This window comes from Chenopodium album, chromosome 10, assembly GCF_948465745.1.
Source record: "Chenopodium album chromosome 10, dcCheAlbu1.1, whole genome shotgun sequence".
Lineage (NCBI taxonomy): Eukaryota > Viridiplantae > Streptophyta > Magnoliopsida > Caryophyllales > Amaranthaceae > Chenopodium > Chenopodium album.
Window position 1 is genome coordinate 41,319,115 of NC_137843.1, and position 19,245 is coordinate 41,338,359.

Genomic DNA, 19,245 nt, shown 5'->3' on the forward strand with positions numbered 1-19,245 from the left:
GTTAAATATTTTTGAAGTTGTCAAGTTCATACTCTGATTGTCCATGATTATCTATTTATGTATGAGACATGCACTTAGCTCTCTATTAGCATGCAATTTGTGAGCTTATAAGTAAAGCATGACAACCATTAAGAGAAAGGTTGAGACTTGATAGTTCTTAAAAAAAAGGGTTTTTCTAAGCTATGCCCCCCAAATTTTTCGATTTCTAAGCTATGCCCATACTTTTTCAAAGTTATAAGCTGTGCCCTCCACCTCACGATATTTTATCAACAATACCCTTTGACAACCATATCCGTTAACGAAAATTAAGTTATTTTATCAACAATGGTGTCGTGGCGTTATTAATTTGACACGTGTCTCGTTTTAATTAATTGGTTTAACACTTTAAAAAAAATTTAAAAAATCAGAAATAAAATAATAAAAAAAAAGGTTATTGTTAACGTCAAAGGTTATTGTTAATAAAAATTAGCGAGGTTAAGGGCACAACTTAGATGTTTGAAAAAGCATGGACACAGCTTAGAAACCGAAAAACTTTGGGGGCATAACTTAGAAAAACCCGATAGAGAGAGAGAGAAAGGTTTAGAGAGATGTCTAATTACTATTATAACGCTTTTAAAATGAATGAATAATTGGGACAAGATAAAAAGAGAGAGAGAGAGAGAAAGGTTAAGAGAGATGTCTAATTAATATTATAACGCTTTTAAAATGAATGAATGATTGGGACAAGATAAAAAGTGCTGAAAATAAAGATGAGATAATAAAATTTAGGGTGAGCAAAAAATAAGGTTGCAATACTAAAGTGAGCACAATAACATTTTTATTTAAAAGTTAGAAAAAAACATTTTTTATTTATTTATTTATTTATTTATTCTGTTTAAAGATTAAGGTCTTGTTTACAAACTAATTTGTGCTAAACTGAAAGTATTTTTACCGAATATAATTTTTTTAAGGTGAAATAAATCGGTTCTAAGTTTCTTTTATAACCCTTTAAATTTGTAAAAAGTGTTAAATTCAACGCATAGCATACGTCCCAATCCTTCTGTTTTTGCCATTTAGACATATTTTTTTAGTCTCACAATACGAATCCAAATGGTATTATATTAATACATATTACATATAAATTTCTTAACTTGGTTGTTTTACATTATTATATAAGTTGATTACAACAACTTCATTTCAAAAACTTTGGTATGTTACACATATCCTTGCTAAATTTTCATTAAATATTATTGGATTAAGGCATTTGGATGATTAATTCCCCATGAATTATTGCTTTAAAAATAATAAACAAGACTGAAAAATTCATTGACATAAATTGTCAATCAAACAAAATTTAAAATTTTGGAAACTATTTTAAACACAATTTGTAAATTACATTAGTCAAGATTAGTTACTCTGACCAAAAAGTTATTCCAAATTGTATTAACAACCTAGGGCATGGTCCAGTCACAAATTATTTATTGTAAAAACTTATACTTGTACGTTTTAAATTTCTACTAATTTTTGGATCCAGGCAATGTCTCGAATTTTTACATGTATTACAATAATTTTGAATAGTATTCATGATTTAAAATTCGTATAATAATGATTGTGCATGACATTCATGATTCAATCCTACTTTTATTGAATTTCATATATTGTGGTGTTGTGTAATAATTTTTTTTCCATGAAGACACATTAAGACATAGTTTAATGATTAAGTTTCTATTAATTAATCTTACGATCAAAAGTTTGAATCGTGAACACATCATGTTCTTAAATTTTTACATGCGTAATGACATGAAATAATAACTAATAAAGAAGTCGGGAGAGTGCCACGTCACATGTGAACTTCATTCAAAACGCCTTTTAATATATAATACAATATAGATATTCTTGTTTTAAACCTCTCTCTAAAACTCTTGCTTTCATTGTTGAATTTTTTTAGGGGCTTTCATCAGTTGAATTAACTATTGAAAAGCCCCGACTTTTTTTTTTTTCTTGTGTGCTTTTATCTTTGTTTCTCTTTGTTTATAGGTTTATATAACTCTCTCTCTTCTAGAAGGATCTTCACACTCTCAAAAAAATAAGGGTTTTTCTTAATATGTAGGAGAGTATTTTCACTTTTAGAGGGGGGATTTGCTTTTTGTTTTGACGGGCTACTGTGAAATTATATCATTGATATGCGAGATCACAAATTTATAAAATTCTCGAATACAGCTTGATGAATTAGATAAAAAAAATGATCATCAAGGCTACAAACAAATCGTGAGATTGTGTACTTGAAAAGGATGAATATCCAACGATATAAGAGTGAAATGTTTCTTATTGTTAGATTTACTTGATGATCGTAGTTTATATAAAACAATTCTTTGTTTGATTCATCCATATGTTATGTACATGTAATATTGGAATATCTTTAATTAAAGTTGTATGACTTTTATTAATACTCCCTCCATCCCATAGTATTTGAGATATTGGGATAGACACGTAATTTAAGAAAACTACAAGTATTATGGAACGAAGAAGTACATTGCTTTTACTATTAAAAACAAAAATTCAACGTTCGTTAGAAGCATAAAATACATTTAGTACACACCATCTACAATCTATTTTAATACTTCATCCACCCTGAATGTATAAAGTAATCACTTTTCAAAAAAAAAAAAAATATATATATATATATATATATATTTATATATTTATATATATATATATATATATATATATATATATATATATATATATATATATATATAAAGTAATCATTTTATTGGACACTTGGCATAATTTTGTGAAAATTTTTCCCTCTAAAATATTTAATTTTCTATTTAAAAACATTAAAAAAAAATGAAATTCTTTTAATAAACTTTTTAAATTATAAGGGTTTCCTCAAAAAATGAATTATAAGGGTAGATAATAATTTAAATTGACTATCATTATTAATAAACTAGTTTTGTGCCCCATGCGATACCCGAATTGTTTATTGAATTCTAACATAAATTTTTAATCTATAAATCAAATTTTAAAATATATCATTGATACAAAATAGTTAGGAATTAATGTGCTTTTATAATGATTTGTTATCTAGTAGGCATGTAATGACTAATAATAATGTTGTGGAAATGTTCGATTTAATTTAATACATTAAAAAAAAAAAAAAGGTTATCAAAAAATAAATTAAATAAAATAAATGTTCAAAGTCTGTTGGGTTAACCCGAACCCAAAACTTTGGGTAAGGGTTGAGCATTTCTTGACTCGTAATCTAAAGTGACCCAATCCGAGATAACTCATGACCCGACTCTAATTGACAGGTCTATATAGTAATAAAATTCTATTGGATTGTGAAGTATATTATTAAACCGATTAGTACTACTTCCTTCGCTCAAAAAAAATATTATGATTAAAAAAAAAAATTTATGATAATTTTTTAGAATTATAATCTAATTACTTTTTTGAATAAAATTATAATTCAATTTGTACCTCTGAAATATTGGTATTTTATCGAAAATAAAACTCTAAACTAATAATTTTATCCTAAAATTCTATCCAAAAAATTTCTAAACTAACTTTTTTTTTCTTATGAAGTCTATTTAGGAGAAAAATTAAAATGTCAAGTATCGCTGTCTCGTGACCTGGCTGGGCTAAAAATTTAGCTTTATATATTAGTTATATGATAATATGATTATAAATCAATGTTTTAAAACAGGGAAAAAACTAGTTAAAATAATAAAGGGTGGAGGACTTTAGCAAGTAGTATAAACCCGTTACTCTTTTAGTACGTTACATTGCTCATATATTCTTATAAAATTGATGGCTTTAATTGAAATGAATAAGTCTTATGTATAACAAGTATACATTAGTTTTATTGTAAAACGGTCAATTTGAGTATAACTTTAATTATTTTTATGCCAACTTTAATCACTTAAAGGGTAACTATTTATTTTGTTGTTAGTTTGAATTTTATTTTAATTTGTAATTCTTATAGTACGTGATTACATATTATAAAGACTAATATGATTAATCTAATACATTATAAGTACTAATATAAAAAAAATCTAATACATATAAGTTTTTTGTAATAAAAAATTTATTAATAGAAAAATAATAACTTTTGCGGTTTATAAGTACTTTTAACATAATTTTAATCCGTTTTATAATAAATTAACATACACCCGCCTTTGTAGAAATCTGTGAATTGAAAGTTTGAAACTAAGGGAGTCGATTTTCTTACCTTAATATAATGTGCTAGGATATTCAATAGATATTAATAATGATATTAGATTTGATGTATGACATGTAGCAAGTACGTCTATTTTAAAAAGCCAACATTTTTGGGTAATTAATCAGCTTCAAAGCCTACAAATATGGATAAATGTTTGCCACATTCACATACTTGACAGTCAAACACACACATTGTTGATCCTCTTCTTTTCTGATGTTATTTTCCACCCAATGTTCAACAAATAAAGTCGTGCGATTGAAGTCAATGAAATCTGATCACAACATTTTGTGTTGACATTTTTGGCCGTAAAAAAACACTATGGTTAATAAAATATTAATAGTGAAAGTTCGGTGAAATTTCTGAAATTGTTGTTTTCTTTATTTTTTTTCTTTATTTTTTTTCTCTTATAACCACTCACTTTTTATTAACACAAAGGTTCACATGTTGGGACTGGGACCTGAATCAAAGAATTTTGAGGACCTGAGACCAGACCTATTGGTTCCGGCTTTGGACTTGAATAGATCTATTTTGTGATTTTTTTCGTTTTTTTTTAAATAAATAACCTATTGGACCTGCATATGGACCTATTACATAATTTTATAATTACATAAAATCTCAAATTATCAATCACAAAAGTTACATAAAGTCTATAAAGTCTCAATTCTCAAACACCAAAAATACTTTACCCAAATGAAAACTGATTTCATGTTTTGATTTTTGAAAAAATAGCTTTTATTTTATTTTTTTTTAAAAAAAACAAAACATAATTTTACCGGGTTTCAGGTCCGGACATGAAAACCCCAATTTTAGACCTGATCCGGATCGGAACCGGAATTCTTGAATTTTAAGGACCGGGACCGAACCTGAATCTATAAGTCCGAGTCAGGTTTGAACCCAACAGGTTCGGTTCCAGTTGATTTTCAGGTCCGATCCTGTTTTGGGTAAAAATAACTAAGCCACGTGGCCCTATTAGAAGGTGACATGTATCACCCTAAGAGAGGTTCAAAGTGGACCTCTCCCAAGTTGACACGTGTCCCTCTCAGTCATTTGGAAAAAGGTTGCCTTCATGGCCAAAATCAAGGAAAGCCGCAAAACTACACAGCCCATCAGTCCTAGGTTTCCGTAACCTAGGCAAGGTCACAAATCCCGAGGATCCTATAAATAAAGAGATTCCCCCCTTTTTCAGGGGCACGTTCATTTATTACAACCAACTAATTCTCTTACATCAAAGAAAACACCTGATCTCGGAATCCGAAATGATCTCACTTTAACCTTTTCCGCACATTAATCGTCAGAGGCGGAACTCCAACCTCTCGGAGTCTCCATTGTTTTGCAGGTACAGGCAGCAGGATTCCAGTATTGGTGAAATAACTCTCCCGAGGGACACAGAAAACCCCGAAATATTTGGCACCGTCTGTGGGGAGTGGGGAGAGTACCTCTAAGATGGTTTCAGAGTCTGTACCGCCTCTTAATGAGAAACAGCATCGGGCTGAGGCAGAGGTCCATTCGGACCATGATACAAAAGAAGACGTTGAAGTCGAAACATTTGTGGCCTCTGATGTGTCACTTAGAACCAGGCGCATCCGTCCCAAGAATAACCAGGAGCAGGGTAATAGCCAGGCAGGTCCGAGTAAATCATCCGGACAACCAACTAGGGACACCTAAGCGGCAAGGAGAAAGGCTCACGTCACCAGAGACGAACTCGTGAAATTCATGACTAATTTTAATGGGGAGATCAAGGATCTAATTAATAAAAGGACGGCTGGCTCTAGTAAGGGTCAGTCGGCCAGAAAATCTCCTCACGCTGAGAGAAAAAAGCTAGTCAGGGATAGGCAACCTACTCCATACCTCACTACTGACAGGCTAAAGTCGTATCACCTAATCAAAAGTAATTCCTAAAACCACTAACTAATAATAGATAGGGAAGTAGGGTCGAATCCACAGGGAAACAAGTTTTTCTATTCCTAATTAATTATTATAATCTAAATTATTAAGTAACCAAAAATTGTTATTTGAAGGAACTATACTACAAAGAATATGAGTAAGGACAAATAAAAATAGGGAGAAATCAAATAATAAAATACCTAGGGCATAAGTTCACTAATAAGTAATATTCCAGGGTAAAACATAACAACTAATCATCAATGCATCAATTAATCAGATCATAAAGGGCTTTCGCTACGTATTACAATCACAGAGTTAATTTACCGGTATTAAATCTCATCCCTCGAATCTCGACCTAACCATTTATAAATTAGTCTGCCTATTGAAACTAAGCCCAAACATCAATTCTCATCTCTCGAATCTCAAATCAATATTGCTAAACTCATACGAATTAAATCTGGCCAAATCTAACCACATAGCATTAAATCAATCAATAGGAAATTAATCAAGCATTGACAATTAACAATAATAAATTACCCCTTTATATTATTTATGGATCCCCATAACCCTAGAAAGAAAACTACTCACACATAATTAAATATAAACTAAACAAAGCAACTAAACAAGTCATGATGAAAGAAAGAGAATAAATAACTGAGATTAAAAGAGAAGAAATCGTTACCAAAGTTGAAGGAAACAAGAGATGGAATTAAACAAAGAGTTGTAGAGAAAGAAAATAATACTAGAGTTTAAGAGAAGAGAGAGAGAAAAGTTAGATAGAGAAAGAGAGAGAGAGTAAGGGAAGGGGAGAAAAGAATACTAAACTCGCTTAACAAAAACGTATATAACTAAGCTCCAAAGTCCTAAGTTAAAACAACTTAAACAACGCTTAAACTTCTCCTCAGAAACATGCGCCCGATCGGGCGAGGCGCCGCCATTTTTTCCTTCGTGAGCTTCTCTTCTTGTGCTCGATCAGGCGCGCCTTCGAGCGGAGACCCTTGCACCGGGCGGTGACACTTCGGGCTACTTGGACTCCTTGTTTAGGCTTGTAACTCGGCCCAAACCAAATATCCTTCTTGGGGCTTTAATCACTCGGTCCAATGCCTCATTTTCTCATAAGTCGAGCCCTTAATCACCGGTTTGATGACTCTAACCGATCTTGGGCTACGAAAGATGGTCGTGCTCCTCCAATGCTCGTAGTCGCTTCATAAAATCCCTGGAAAATGCTCCAAGAGTGCAATTCCCTATAAAACTCAACCAAAACTACGAAAACACTAGAAAACACATATTAGTAATAAAAGTGGCTCTAAAGAGCCAAAAACACTACTAATTAAGACCAAGGAACGGGGGTAAAATACTATATAAAATAAACATATCAACTACTAAGGAGATGGCTCGGATCTTGATTGACTGGTCCAAGGTTCGTCTGCCCCAGACGAACACGAGGTTGCATACACAGATTTCTTCAAGGGTTTGAACGACGGGTCAACCTTTAATTTCGAGCTCGTCAAAAACAAAGTCTTCACTCTCCAAGAGGCACTGATAGAGGCGGAAGCCTATATACAGGCAATCGACCTCTATTCGCCAGCAATCAGTCAGACTCCAAGATGTTTGACAAACGAAAAGAGATTTGGCCTAGTCAGGCGGTTCACAAAGCTGAAGAGAGCAAGAAGAGAAAAGAAATCTGGACGGTTGATGATTCTGATCAGTCATCCTAGAGGAAAAAGAAAGAGTTTAAACCGTACGTCCTATATACGAGTTTAACAAAGACTGCTACTCCATCTTCAAGGAGATCAAAGACCGGGTGACCATTGAGAAGCCCGTTGCAATGAAAGGTTACCCCAAAAATCGGAACAAAAACAAGTACTGCCATTTCCATGAGGATATTGGCCATGACAACAACGACTGCTATAGCCTCAACCGGCTGTTGGGCCATCTGGCTTATCAGGGGGTGTTGAAATCTTACATCCTCAAGTCCAACGTTACCCTGAAGACAAACTCAGGGCAGTCGTCTAAAAAGACTGTCCAGCCTACTAATAGTTCGTACACTGACAAAGAGCCAATCTACACAATAGCAGGCGCTTTGCTGGAGGGGACCCTACCATCCGGGGCACCAAGTACCATATGAGGAAGATGGACGTAAACTCTGTTGACGAGGGTCAGGCGTCTACCAGCATATTTCCCGAGGTCATCATCACTGAAAAGGATCAGGGCACAGTTCACCTGCCGCATGATGACCTAGTCGTCATCGAATGCAAGGTTGCCAACCAATTGGTTGGCTGGATCTTGATGGATACTGGTAGCTTGTTTGACATCATCAGCTACAAGTGCTTGTCCAAGTTGAATTACAAGCCCAGCAACATGCACAAGGTCACTCACCCCGTGGTTGGCTTTGAAGGGGAGAGTTGTGCACCTAGTCGGTCGGATTGATCTACCCATTCGGCTGGGAGAGAAGGGAAAGGGACACCACATGGTCGTCCGCTTCTTGGTCGTTGAGGAGCTGACCGCCTACAACCTCATTTTAGGCCATCCAACTCTGAACAAGTCCAAGGCCGTCATTATCCCATCCCTCATGCTGCTTAACTTCGAAAGGGATGATGGTTCCGTAGGATCCCTGAAAGGGGATCAAAAGACTGCCAGATAATGTTATCTCTCTGACATCAAGCCCACAGTGGCCGTAACCAACCAGGGTGAGGAGCCAATAGACCTTGATGATGTCAAGGATCCCGAACCAACCTCACCAATAGCCGTAAAGAAAAGAAAAGTTGATCATCTGGTGGTAGTGAAAAAAGAGAACCAATAGCAATCACTAACCGGGGAACGGTCAGATGAACTCTGTCCCCAGCCGGCTATTGATCATATTGATATTGCTCTAGACGACAGCCGTCTAGAGCGTACTGTTATGGTGGGGACGGCTGCTTTTGAATAGATGGTGCAGGATTGCACGACGTGCTGAAAGAATTTAAAGACATTTTTGCCTTTAAAGTGGAAGAGATGCCAGGCATTAGCCAGATCTTGTTGTCAAGAAACTCGCCGCGAATCCAAAAAAGAAGGCTATCAAGCAGAAGAAAAGGAATTATGGCGAGGAAAGAAGTCAGGCGGCAATTGCCGAGGTTAAAAAGCTGTTAGACGCTGGGTTCATTCGGCCATGTAACTTCCCTGATTGAATTACGAACGTTGTGCTTGTAAAGCAGCCGAGTGGTACATGGTGCATATGTGTTTATTACACTGACTTGAACAAGGCATGTCCAAAGGACAGTTACCCACTTTCAAAGATCGACAGTCTGGTTGACTCTGCAACGGGGCATGCCTTGATGAGCTTCATGGACGCTTATTCAAGCATTCATCAGATTCCCCTGTGGAAAAAAATAAAGAAAAGACGGCTTTTGTCACTGATCAGGGGTTATTCTGTTATATTATGATGTCGTTTGGCTTGAAAAATGTGCTTGCTACTTTCCAACGAATGATTAATACAATTTTCATTAATCAGATTAGGAGGAACATAGAGGCGTACATTGATGATATGATAGTCAAATCCAAGCTACAGACGGATCACCTTGTTGACCTTCGAGAAACCTTAACCACACTCAAGCGGCACAAGGTCATGCTCAATCCTAAGAAGTATGTCTTTGGTGTTGAGTATGGGAAGTTTCTCGGATTCTTGATTGATCAAAGGGGGATAGAGGCCAACCTTGAGAAGATACATGCGGTTATTGACATGAAATCACCCCGCACTATTAAAGAGGTTCAAAAGTTAACCGGTTGTCTGGCGGCATTAGGGAGATTCCTCAATCGGTCAAATAACAAGAGCCTTTATTTCTAACAAGCAATCAAGAAGAAGACTAGATTTGAATGGGGAATGATGCTGAGGCGGCCTTTCAGAAATTGAAAGAAAATCTACAGTATTTGCCAAGGCCTGTTAGCCCTTTGCCCAAAGAGACGCTTTACATGTATTTAGCCGTTTTTTATCATTCCCTCAGTGCTATTCTCCTTGCTGAGAGAGATGACAATCAGCTCCCTGTCTATTTCAATAGCCATGTTCTTCGAAATGCTAAACTATGGTACCCTATGGTTGAAAATTTTGGCCTTGCTCTTTTCATGGTTGTCAAGCAGTTGAAACCCTACTTCCTGGCACATCCGGTTGTGGTCTATACAGATCAACCCCTTAAACGACTAATGATAACCTTGGAGTTATCCGCTAGAATGCTCAAATGGGTTATTGAAATGCAAAGTCTTGAAATCACTTTCGAACCAAGGAAAGCAGTGAAGGGTCAGGCGTTTGCCGAATTTATTGTCGAAATGACAAGACCGGCTGCCTCGGACAATACTGATCAGGTTTGTAAAGTGTATGTAGATGAGAGCTCTACCATGAACGGTTGTGGTGTAGGGATTATATGTTAGTCTCCTGAAGGGGACAACTATGAATATGCACTACAATTCAAGTTTCAGGCCTCAAACAATGAGACAGAGTATGAAGCGCTGCTAGCCGGCATCCGCATGTATAAGGTTGTAGGGGCAACAAAAATTGGCGCTTATTCTAATTCTTAGTTGGTCGTTAGCCAATAACATGGTAACTATGTGGCCACCCATCCGGTTATGATCAAATACCTACAGGCGGTCAAAGCTGATGTTGGGACACTTGAAGAATTTCACCTAACTCAAGTGCCCCGATCTGAGAACAATCAGGCGGATGCTCTGTTAAAACTGGCATCATTCCGCCCCTTGTGATACGCCTCGCTCAATCTTTTGGGAAGTAATGGAAAACCGAAGTATTGTTGAGGAAGATCCTATTAGAGTACTTGACCGAATCTTAACTTGGATTGATGGCATACGGGCTTGTCTGCTAGACAACACCTTGCAGATACATATCCAGAAATGGTCGTAATGAAAAAGCGTGTGGCCAACTTTGAAATCAAAAATAGATAACTATTCAAAAAAGGCTTTTTAAAGCCTACTTTGACCTGCATCACCCCAAAGAAGGGACATGAGATTCTAGAAGAACTACATTCGGGCTACTACGCCTCTCATATAGGCGGTAGGGCTCTAGCAGTTAGGGTCAGGCGGTAAAACTACTTTTGGCCCACGCTTAAAGCAGATGCCATGGAAATGGTGAAAAAGTGAGACAACTGTCAACGATTTGGCAAGCTAATCCATCGTCTCGCTACTGATTTGATGGTCATTCATACCCCAATTTCATTTGCCAATTGGGACATGGATATCCTAGGCCAGTATAATCCTGCGCCAGGCGGACGGCGGTACATTTTAGTTGCTGTTGACTGGTTCACCAAATGGGTAGAGGCAGAGACGGTCAAGAACTTTAAGACAAAGGATGTCATCTCTTTCATCTAGAAGAACATTATCACCCGGTTCGGGGTACCTATGTCTATGGTCTTTGACAATGGCCCCCAATTTGAGACGCCCACCCTCAAAAATTGGCTGGGAGATCAAGGGATCTCACATTGTTTTGCATCAGTCGGTCGACCCCAAGAAAATGGCCAAATTGAAGCTTTCAACAAGCTAATCTCAGATAGTATCAAAAAGAAAATTCTTTTACATCAGAGAAAACACTTGATCTCGGAATCCGAGAATATCTCACTTTAACCTTTTCCGCACATTTTACCTTACTCCGTACACTTTCTAACTTGATCGTCGGAGGCCGAACTCCAATCTCCTGGAATCTCCGTTGTTTTGCGGGTACAGACAGCAGGATTCCAGTCTTGGTGACGTAATTCTCCCGAGGGACAGAGAAAACCCCGAACCTCTAACCAGGATTACTTATTGAGGGGTTACTCATTCAGTAAAGGATTACTCGTTACTCAATCATTTAACTTCTATTTTTTTTTATTTGTTAGGTTTAACTATAAAAGTGAATTACTACCTCCGTTACATATTATTTGCAACAATTAGACATTTTTCCTTTCTATTTTATGTCAAATCGCTGTAAATAATATGTAACGAAGGTAGTATTTAAAACTTAACTCTATTTTTTTTGTTCGAGAAGGGTAAGGGTAATTAAATTAGGTATTTAAAAGTTGACAAATTGGTAAAAACTACGTAATTGTTACTCAAACACTTGATAATCGCAATTTAATTGAATACATAAAAATTAAAAATTATATTAAAAATTAAAAAAAAAAAAAATACCAAACGTCCTCTCATATTCTCAACTACCTCCAATAATTTATTTCTTTTTTCACTTGACACAATTTGACAATTTTTTCACTTACATTTTTTATATATGTTTAGTCTCATAGTATGAACAACCACCATGGGGTTATTAGACTAGTGTTATAGGGGTTACTCGATTATAGTTGCTCTTTTCGTTATTTATTAAGTGTTACACTTTAATCGGCATATAATTTTAGGCAAATTAATTGACTTAATTAAAATAAAAGGTAAGTGAGATAGTTGAAATATTAAAAATTTGTAAAAGAAAGATAATGGGGTTATAGTTTATTGCAAAGTAATGAATATAAAACGAAAGAAATAATAAAAAAAATAGAATAAGGTTTAGATAGGGACCATGAGAGGAGAGATACTTAAAATTCTCCAAAAAGCCGTGTATGTCAAATTTATTATAAAACGGGTTAAAGTTATGTTAAAAGTACTTAAAGTAACCCTTTATACTACAAAAATTATTATTTTTTCTAATAATAAATTTTATCTTACAAAAAACTTATTATGTATTAGTCTTTATATTTTGTAATCATACATCCATAAGAAATTACACATTAAAATAAAATTTAAACCAACGACAAATTAACAAGTTACACTTTAAGTGGTAAAAGTGACATAAAAATAGTTAAAGTAACGGTCAAACTGACTGTTTTACAATAAAATTAATGTACGCCCATTGTATACAAAACTTATTGTAATATTAAAATGTAGCTTTTTGTCAAAATAAAAAAATCCAAAAAAAAAAGTGTAAAACTTACAAAAATACGAACACATTGGGTGAAGTGTAAAACAACACAGAGAGAATATAAGGTTTACTTAGTAATATAGGGGTTACTCTGGCGGTATTTTAGGGTTACTTTGTTATAAAGGTTAATCAATAAATATAATAAGGTATTACTCTATCAATATAATAAGGGCTACATAGTCAGTATTTTAAAGGTTACTCCGTTTTTTTACAAGCTATCACACGGTGTGGCCGTCACACATAAAACACGCTGGAATTTTTTTTTTTAAAATCATATATCTATTATATTATAACTTTTTATTTATTGAATATCAAAGATATTGACTAATAAAATAATATATTGGCAAGTATAATTAACAAATCAAATCCATACTTGATTAGCCAAGTCAAATTTTCCGATTTAAAACCCTAACACAATAATAAATGTTCCTAATATTGAGTATCTACTAAATAGGCATATTGACAACAGAATAAAAAATGATCTGCTATGATCCAATCCAAAACCGAAACCGAAATCGACTCGAATAAGTCTAATAAAAAAAAACACGAGAATTGATCCGAATGATCCAATTGCTGCCTATGTTGGCAATCGTAATAAAATAAACTAATCATGGAAATATGAGCAAAGAAAATAATAACTATAGTTACCCATATCCTGGCCCCTAGGCAGTTGCAAAGAAAACATTAGGAAGAATCTCACCAGTGTGCTTGAAATTCTTTTGAATCTCAACAAAGTAAAAGGAAGAAATTACAAGTTTATCAAGATGACAAACATATAAATAAATAGCTAAAGATGTGCATTGATGATGGTGGAACCGCTAATACCAACAGCAGTTCTAACATAAACAGAGTACATTTATGGTAAAACGACTAATTGTGTCAATGGTTTTACCATGAACAGTGCATGTTCTTGGCCATTTATTTACATGTTTGCCATTTGATAAACAGCTCATGTTTATCAAAATGATAAACCAAGTCTCCTTGAGGAAAAGGCAATTTATTGGATGTCTAAAGAGATGTTGGAAAATCTCAAATCAGAAGTTTGCATTAGAATAAGGAATTTGTTAACATATAATAGAGCTTTAATCTTTAAACAAGATTGGAGAATTTACCAGATTCCCTACTTTACTAGGTAGATTTCCAAAGGAAATACATGCGATAAGTAAGGAAGGAAACCGAGTAAATTTTCAAGGTCCTATGAAAGCCTATGCAACAATGCAAGAATGATGCAACCAGAAACTTAGGTCGCCAAAGAATCAACATAAATCACAATATCAGCAATTTTAACAAGGAAAAGCTAAGCCATGGAATGCGACGCTAGAGTAGAAAATATCTACAGAAGCAGCAAGCCTTGTGAATTTTATCTTGACAAGAAATGTTAGAGAGAAAGAGAGAGAGAGAATCCCCAATCCCTTCCAAATAAAAACCGCCTACTACCCATGATCAGGTTTCTCCGTCCATCTCTACCACCTCCACCTTGGCTGACGTATGTCCTACAAAGATATTACCACCAACCATTTCTCACCTCCCCTAATTACCCGAGCCTCCAACAGTTCACCACCATCCTCCATCTACCCAGTGAGGAATGTTTCCTTCCAATTAACGACTCTGCATATGAGTCTTTATGCAACCCTTAGGTCGATGCAATTATCTCAAAACCATGTGGGAAGTCGTTTTCTTTCCAGTATTATATGGATATTATTGCTAAGCTATGGAAATGCGAAGGAAATTTGGAAACTTTTCTGCTTGGAAAAGGGTTCTTCACATCCATAGTTCTTAAACAGGAGCTATATTTTAACCATGAACAGGAAGCATAGATTCAGGCCATCCAAAGCCCTGGTTAATGTTAACGTGGTGTGGATTGAGCTTCCTGAACTCCCAATCGAATTTTCACTCAAGATCAATGCTAGAGAGGATCGAAAATACGATCGGATTCTTTATTAAAGTAGGGGAAAGTGGATAGCAATCACAGTTAAGGATGGCCAAATTACTTGTGTTATTTAATGACACAGAGCAAAGGAAACACTATATTTGGCTCGACAGCTGCAAACAAAAAATTATCTACCCTGTAAAAGCCTTCTTCATCGCCCATTCTCAATCAAAACATACATTCCAATAACCAAAACAGAAACACTACCAACCAGCTAAACACGGTGTCGCAATCATAAAAAAAAACCCTTACATACAAGCTCAAAGATCCATCTTCAGAGTCATCTTGGCAAGTTGTTGGAAAGAAGAAGATAAAAACCAAAGCTTTACCCAACGGTTCTTACCCTTGATTAGATTTTGGTGATTTTAATGAAATTTTCTTTGCTCATGAGAAGTGGGGCGGGAATCCTCACCCCACGAATCAAATGCGAGCATATAGAGAAACCATGGACAAGTGTAATCTCATTGATTTGGGATACACGGCCCATAAATTTACTTGGTTTAACAAAAGGAGAGCAGCCCCCAATTTTCAAAAGATTGGACAAATTTTGGACCACTACGAGTTGGAACTAGTCCAACCCAGATGCGGTGGTGAAAAATATGCCAGGCTTTCATCGAATCATTGCCCGATTTTACTCACTCTCATAAATATTTTAAATTTTCCGGGTCAAAAACCGTTCCAGTTTGAACCCTTCTGGCTTTCTCATTCGGGTCTGGACCTCTTTGTTAAAAATTCTTAGGCTGAGTTATTAGCTCCTCTACCTCAAAAATTAAGTCCTTTTTCCAATCTTATGTCATATTGGGCTGCTAAAGAGTTTGGGTCAATCCATAAAAAAAAATAAACGCCTTAACGCTAGAATTAATAGTGCTCAAAAGGCATTCGAGATTGACCCAACCAACTCCTATTTGTTGACCTTGAGTTAGCTCTATCTCAAGAGCTTCAACATCTTCTCGATCAAGAGGAAATGTTATGGGCAACTAGAGCAAGGACTGATTGGTTATCTCTTAGTGACCTAATCTCCTCCTTTTTTCACCTCTCGACTAAAATCAGAATGAATAAAAACAGAATTATTTCCCTTAAATCTGAATCAGGGGATTGGATTTCAGATCCAAGAGCAATCCAGGATCACATTGTCAACCATTTCTCCCTTCTCTTCACTTCAGAGCTTTCTGAGAATCCTCCCTCTACTCTAAATTCTTCGAATGTTTACTCTTGTGCACATCCCCTTTCCCTCCTGGAGCTCCATGATGCGTTTTTCTCTATCGGGCCTCTTAAGGCTCCTGGAGAAGACGAATTCCACGCTTTGTTTTACCAACATTTTTGGGAGGTGGTTAAAATCGATTGTTTTAACCTCGACCGTAGTGTCTTCTCTAATCGGTCAATGCCCCCTTCCTTAAATAAGACCATGATTTGTTTAATTCCAAAAAAAAATCAAAAAAAAAAAAAAAAAAAAAAAACCAACCAAAATCACAAGTTTTAAACCGATTAGCCTTTTGAACTCGTGTTACAAATTTATCTCAAAAATTCTTGTTTCCATGATTAGACCATTTCGACCATCCATCATCTCTCCGAATCAAATTAGCTCCTTGCTAGGGAGAGGGATGGAAGTCAATTATATAATTGCTTATGAGATTCTCCATTCTATGAACAAGAAAAAAGGTCGAAAAGGCTCTTTTGCTCTAAAATTAGACCTGGAAAAGGTCTACGATAGGGTAGAATGACCCTTTATTAGGCATTGCCTTCTTTTCTTCAAATTCTCCTCTGAGTCCATTGACTTAATTATGAGTTGTATTTCTACTATCTTTTCTTCCATTCTCATCAATGGCAAACTTTCTCAAAATTTCAACCCTTCAAGAGGAATAAGAAAAGGGAATCCTTTGTTGCCATACATCTTCTTTCTATGTATGGAGTTCCTCTCAAGAAAAAATCATGATTAATGTCAAGCCAAACTCTAGAGCCCTTTTAGATTTAGAGGTAGGACAACTGAAATTTCACACCTTCTCTTCGCAAATGATGTTATTTTGTTTGGTCAAACTGATCGAAAAACTCTTTCCTCTCTTTCTACCACTCTTCATGATTTTTTCCACATTTCTAGTTAGAGAATGAATGAGGATAAGAGCTCAATCTTCTTTTCTAATAATACTTCTCAATCCATGATTGATGAGTTCCAGCAGACTCTCAATTTTACTGTAATTTCAGGCCTCGGGAAGTATTAGGGCTTTCCACTGACTTCCAAAAAGCCCACAAAAAAACATCTACAGTCAATCATTGATAAGGTGGGGGACAAATTAGCTTCCTGGAAATCAAAATACTTGTCTAAAGCCGAAAAAAAAAAAAACTCTGATCCAATCCACTCTCTAGGCCATTTTAACACACTTCATGCAAACCTTGTATTTCCCTCGATCATTCTGCTGAAAACTTGATTTTATGTGCTCAAACTTTCTTTGGGGTGGCTCACATGATAACAAAAAAAATCACTTGGGTGGCCTGTGATAAAGTGTGTAACCAAAATCACAAGGGGGGCTAGGCTTCTTAAAACATGCTGATTTGAATGTTATTTCATTAGCTAGATTGTGTTGGACCATCCATTTGAATAAAGGATGGGCTGCTAAACTGATTAGAGAAAAATACTTTCTCTCTCTATCTCTTCAATTATTCCCAACTATTTTTTTCTTTCCCTCTATCTCTCTCTAACTCCATATGCACATATGTACTTTTAATCATTAGTTTTAAAAAATGTATAACTTTCTTAATTCCCGTGCAAAAACCAAAAGAGGGTTTGTATTAAGGGACGGAGGGAATAGAATGGAATTGGGGAAAGATACATGGCTAGTTAACAAGTCTCTTCGGGAATTTGTTATTGGCCCTATTCCTTCCAGTCATTCAAGCAAATTGCTTAGCTCTTTGAAAAGAAATTTGAAAGAGGAATTGGAGTTGGACTTTTCCTTCCCGATTTCTAATCAGATTTTTTCACTCATCTCCTCAATTCAATTGTCAGACTCCCATGACTCATTCTTCTCAGATTGGACCTTCAAAGGCAAATTTGACTCTTCAAAAGCTAGAGCTTCCAGACCAAACTACTAAATCCATGAATTTCGACTGGGATCTTGTATGGAAAGCCCCAACCCAACCAAAAATCCGTCACTTTTCTTGGCGACTTGCATGGGACAGACTCCCTTTCAATGAGAATCTCCGCAAAAGAATCCATCAGATTACTCCTTTTGCCCTTCAGTTTCGGAAAATCCATACCATATTTTCTTCGACTGTCTAATAGCTTCTGCTTTCTGTGGGATGCTATGCCACAAGCTACTCCCGCAATCAGCATTGACCCCCTCCAATGGCTAAACTGGCTTGCTCCCAATCTGAAATGCACCAAACCATCTCTCAACCATGCCCCATGGAATGTCTACTTCTGCTTCGCTCTATGGCATTTATGGAAAAGAAGAAATGAGTGGATTTTATCCAAGTCCAGCATTCCCATTTAACAAATCAGTCAACCAATGCACTTGGTCTGCTTCTGAGTGGTTCTTTTCCACAAACAACTACTCAGAAAGGCCAAAGCCCTTTCCCGTTGCTTAGTCTCCTCCTCCTCCTCCTCCTCACTCTCTAAAAGTTAATTGTGATGCCTCCTTTCTCGTATCCTCATATGAGACAGGGTATGTTGCTGTTTGTAGAAACCATTGTGGAAATTGGATCCAAGGAATAGTGTGGAAAGGTTTTAAAGCATCCTCTCACGATGCTGAAGTTGGTGCTATTGAAATGAGTTTAAATTAGATCAAACAAATGGAATGGAGTAATGTTATTTTGTCTTCAAACTCAAAAAAACCATTTTACTAATGCTCCGAGACTCCGAGTGCTATACATAATTGCAGGGACCTGCTCACAGAGGCACACCATGTGGATTTGCGCTTTGAGGAGCGATTGTCTGATTCAGTAGCTGATAGATTAGCTAAGTATGCTAGGTGTCATTTGGAGGTGTTGCACCAAACTTGTATTTTGATCTATCCCCCTCTTGTTTGTATTAAGGAACTTAGTAATGACATTGTGTCGGTACAATGAACACTAATCTTTTGATTGCTGGTGATGTCCAGCGAACTCTAGTGATGTAATTTAGGCTACTTACTCTAATCTAATCTACCCTTATTTATAAAAAATAAAAATAAAAATAAAAATAAAAGACAGGGGGGTGGGATCCTTGTTTACCGTTACTATAATAGAAACAATAACGAGAATGACGAGCTTTTTTGGAACATTACAAGCAACGGGAACAACTATGTAAAATCAGGGTAGCGAAGCCCTAGTGTC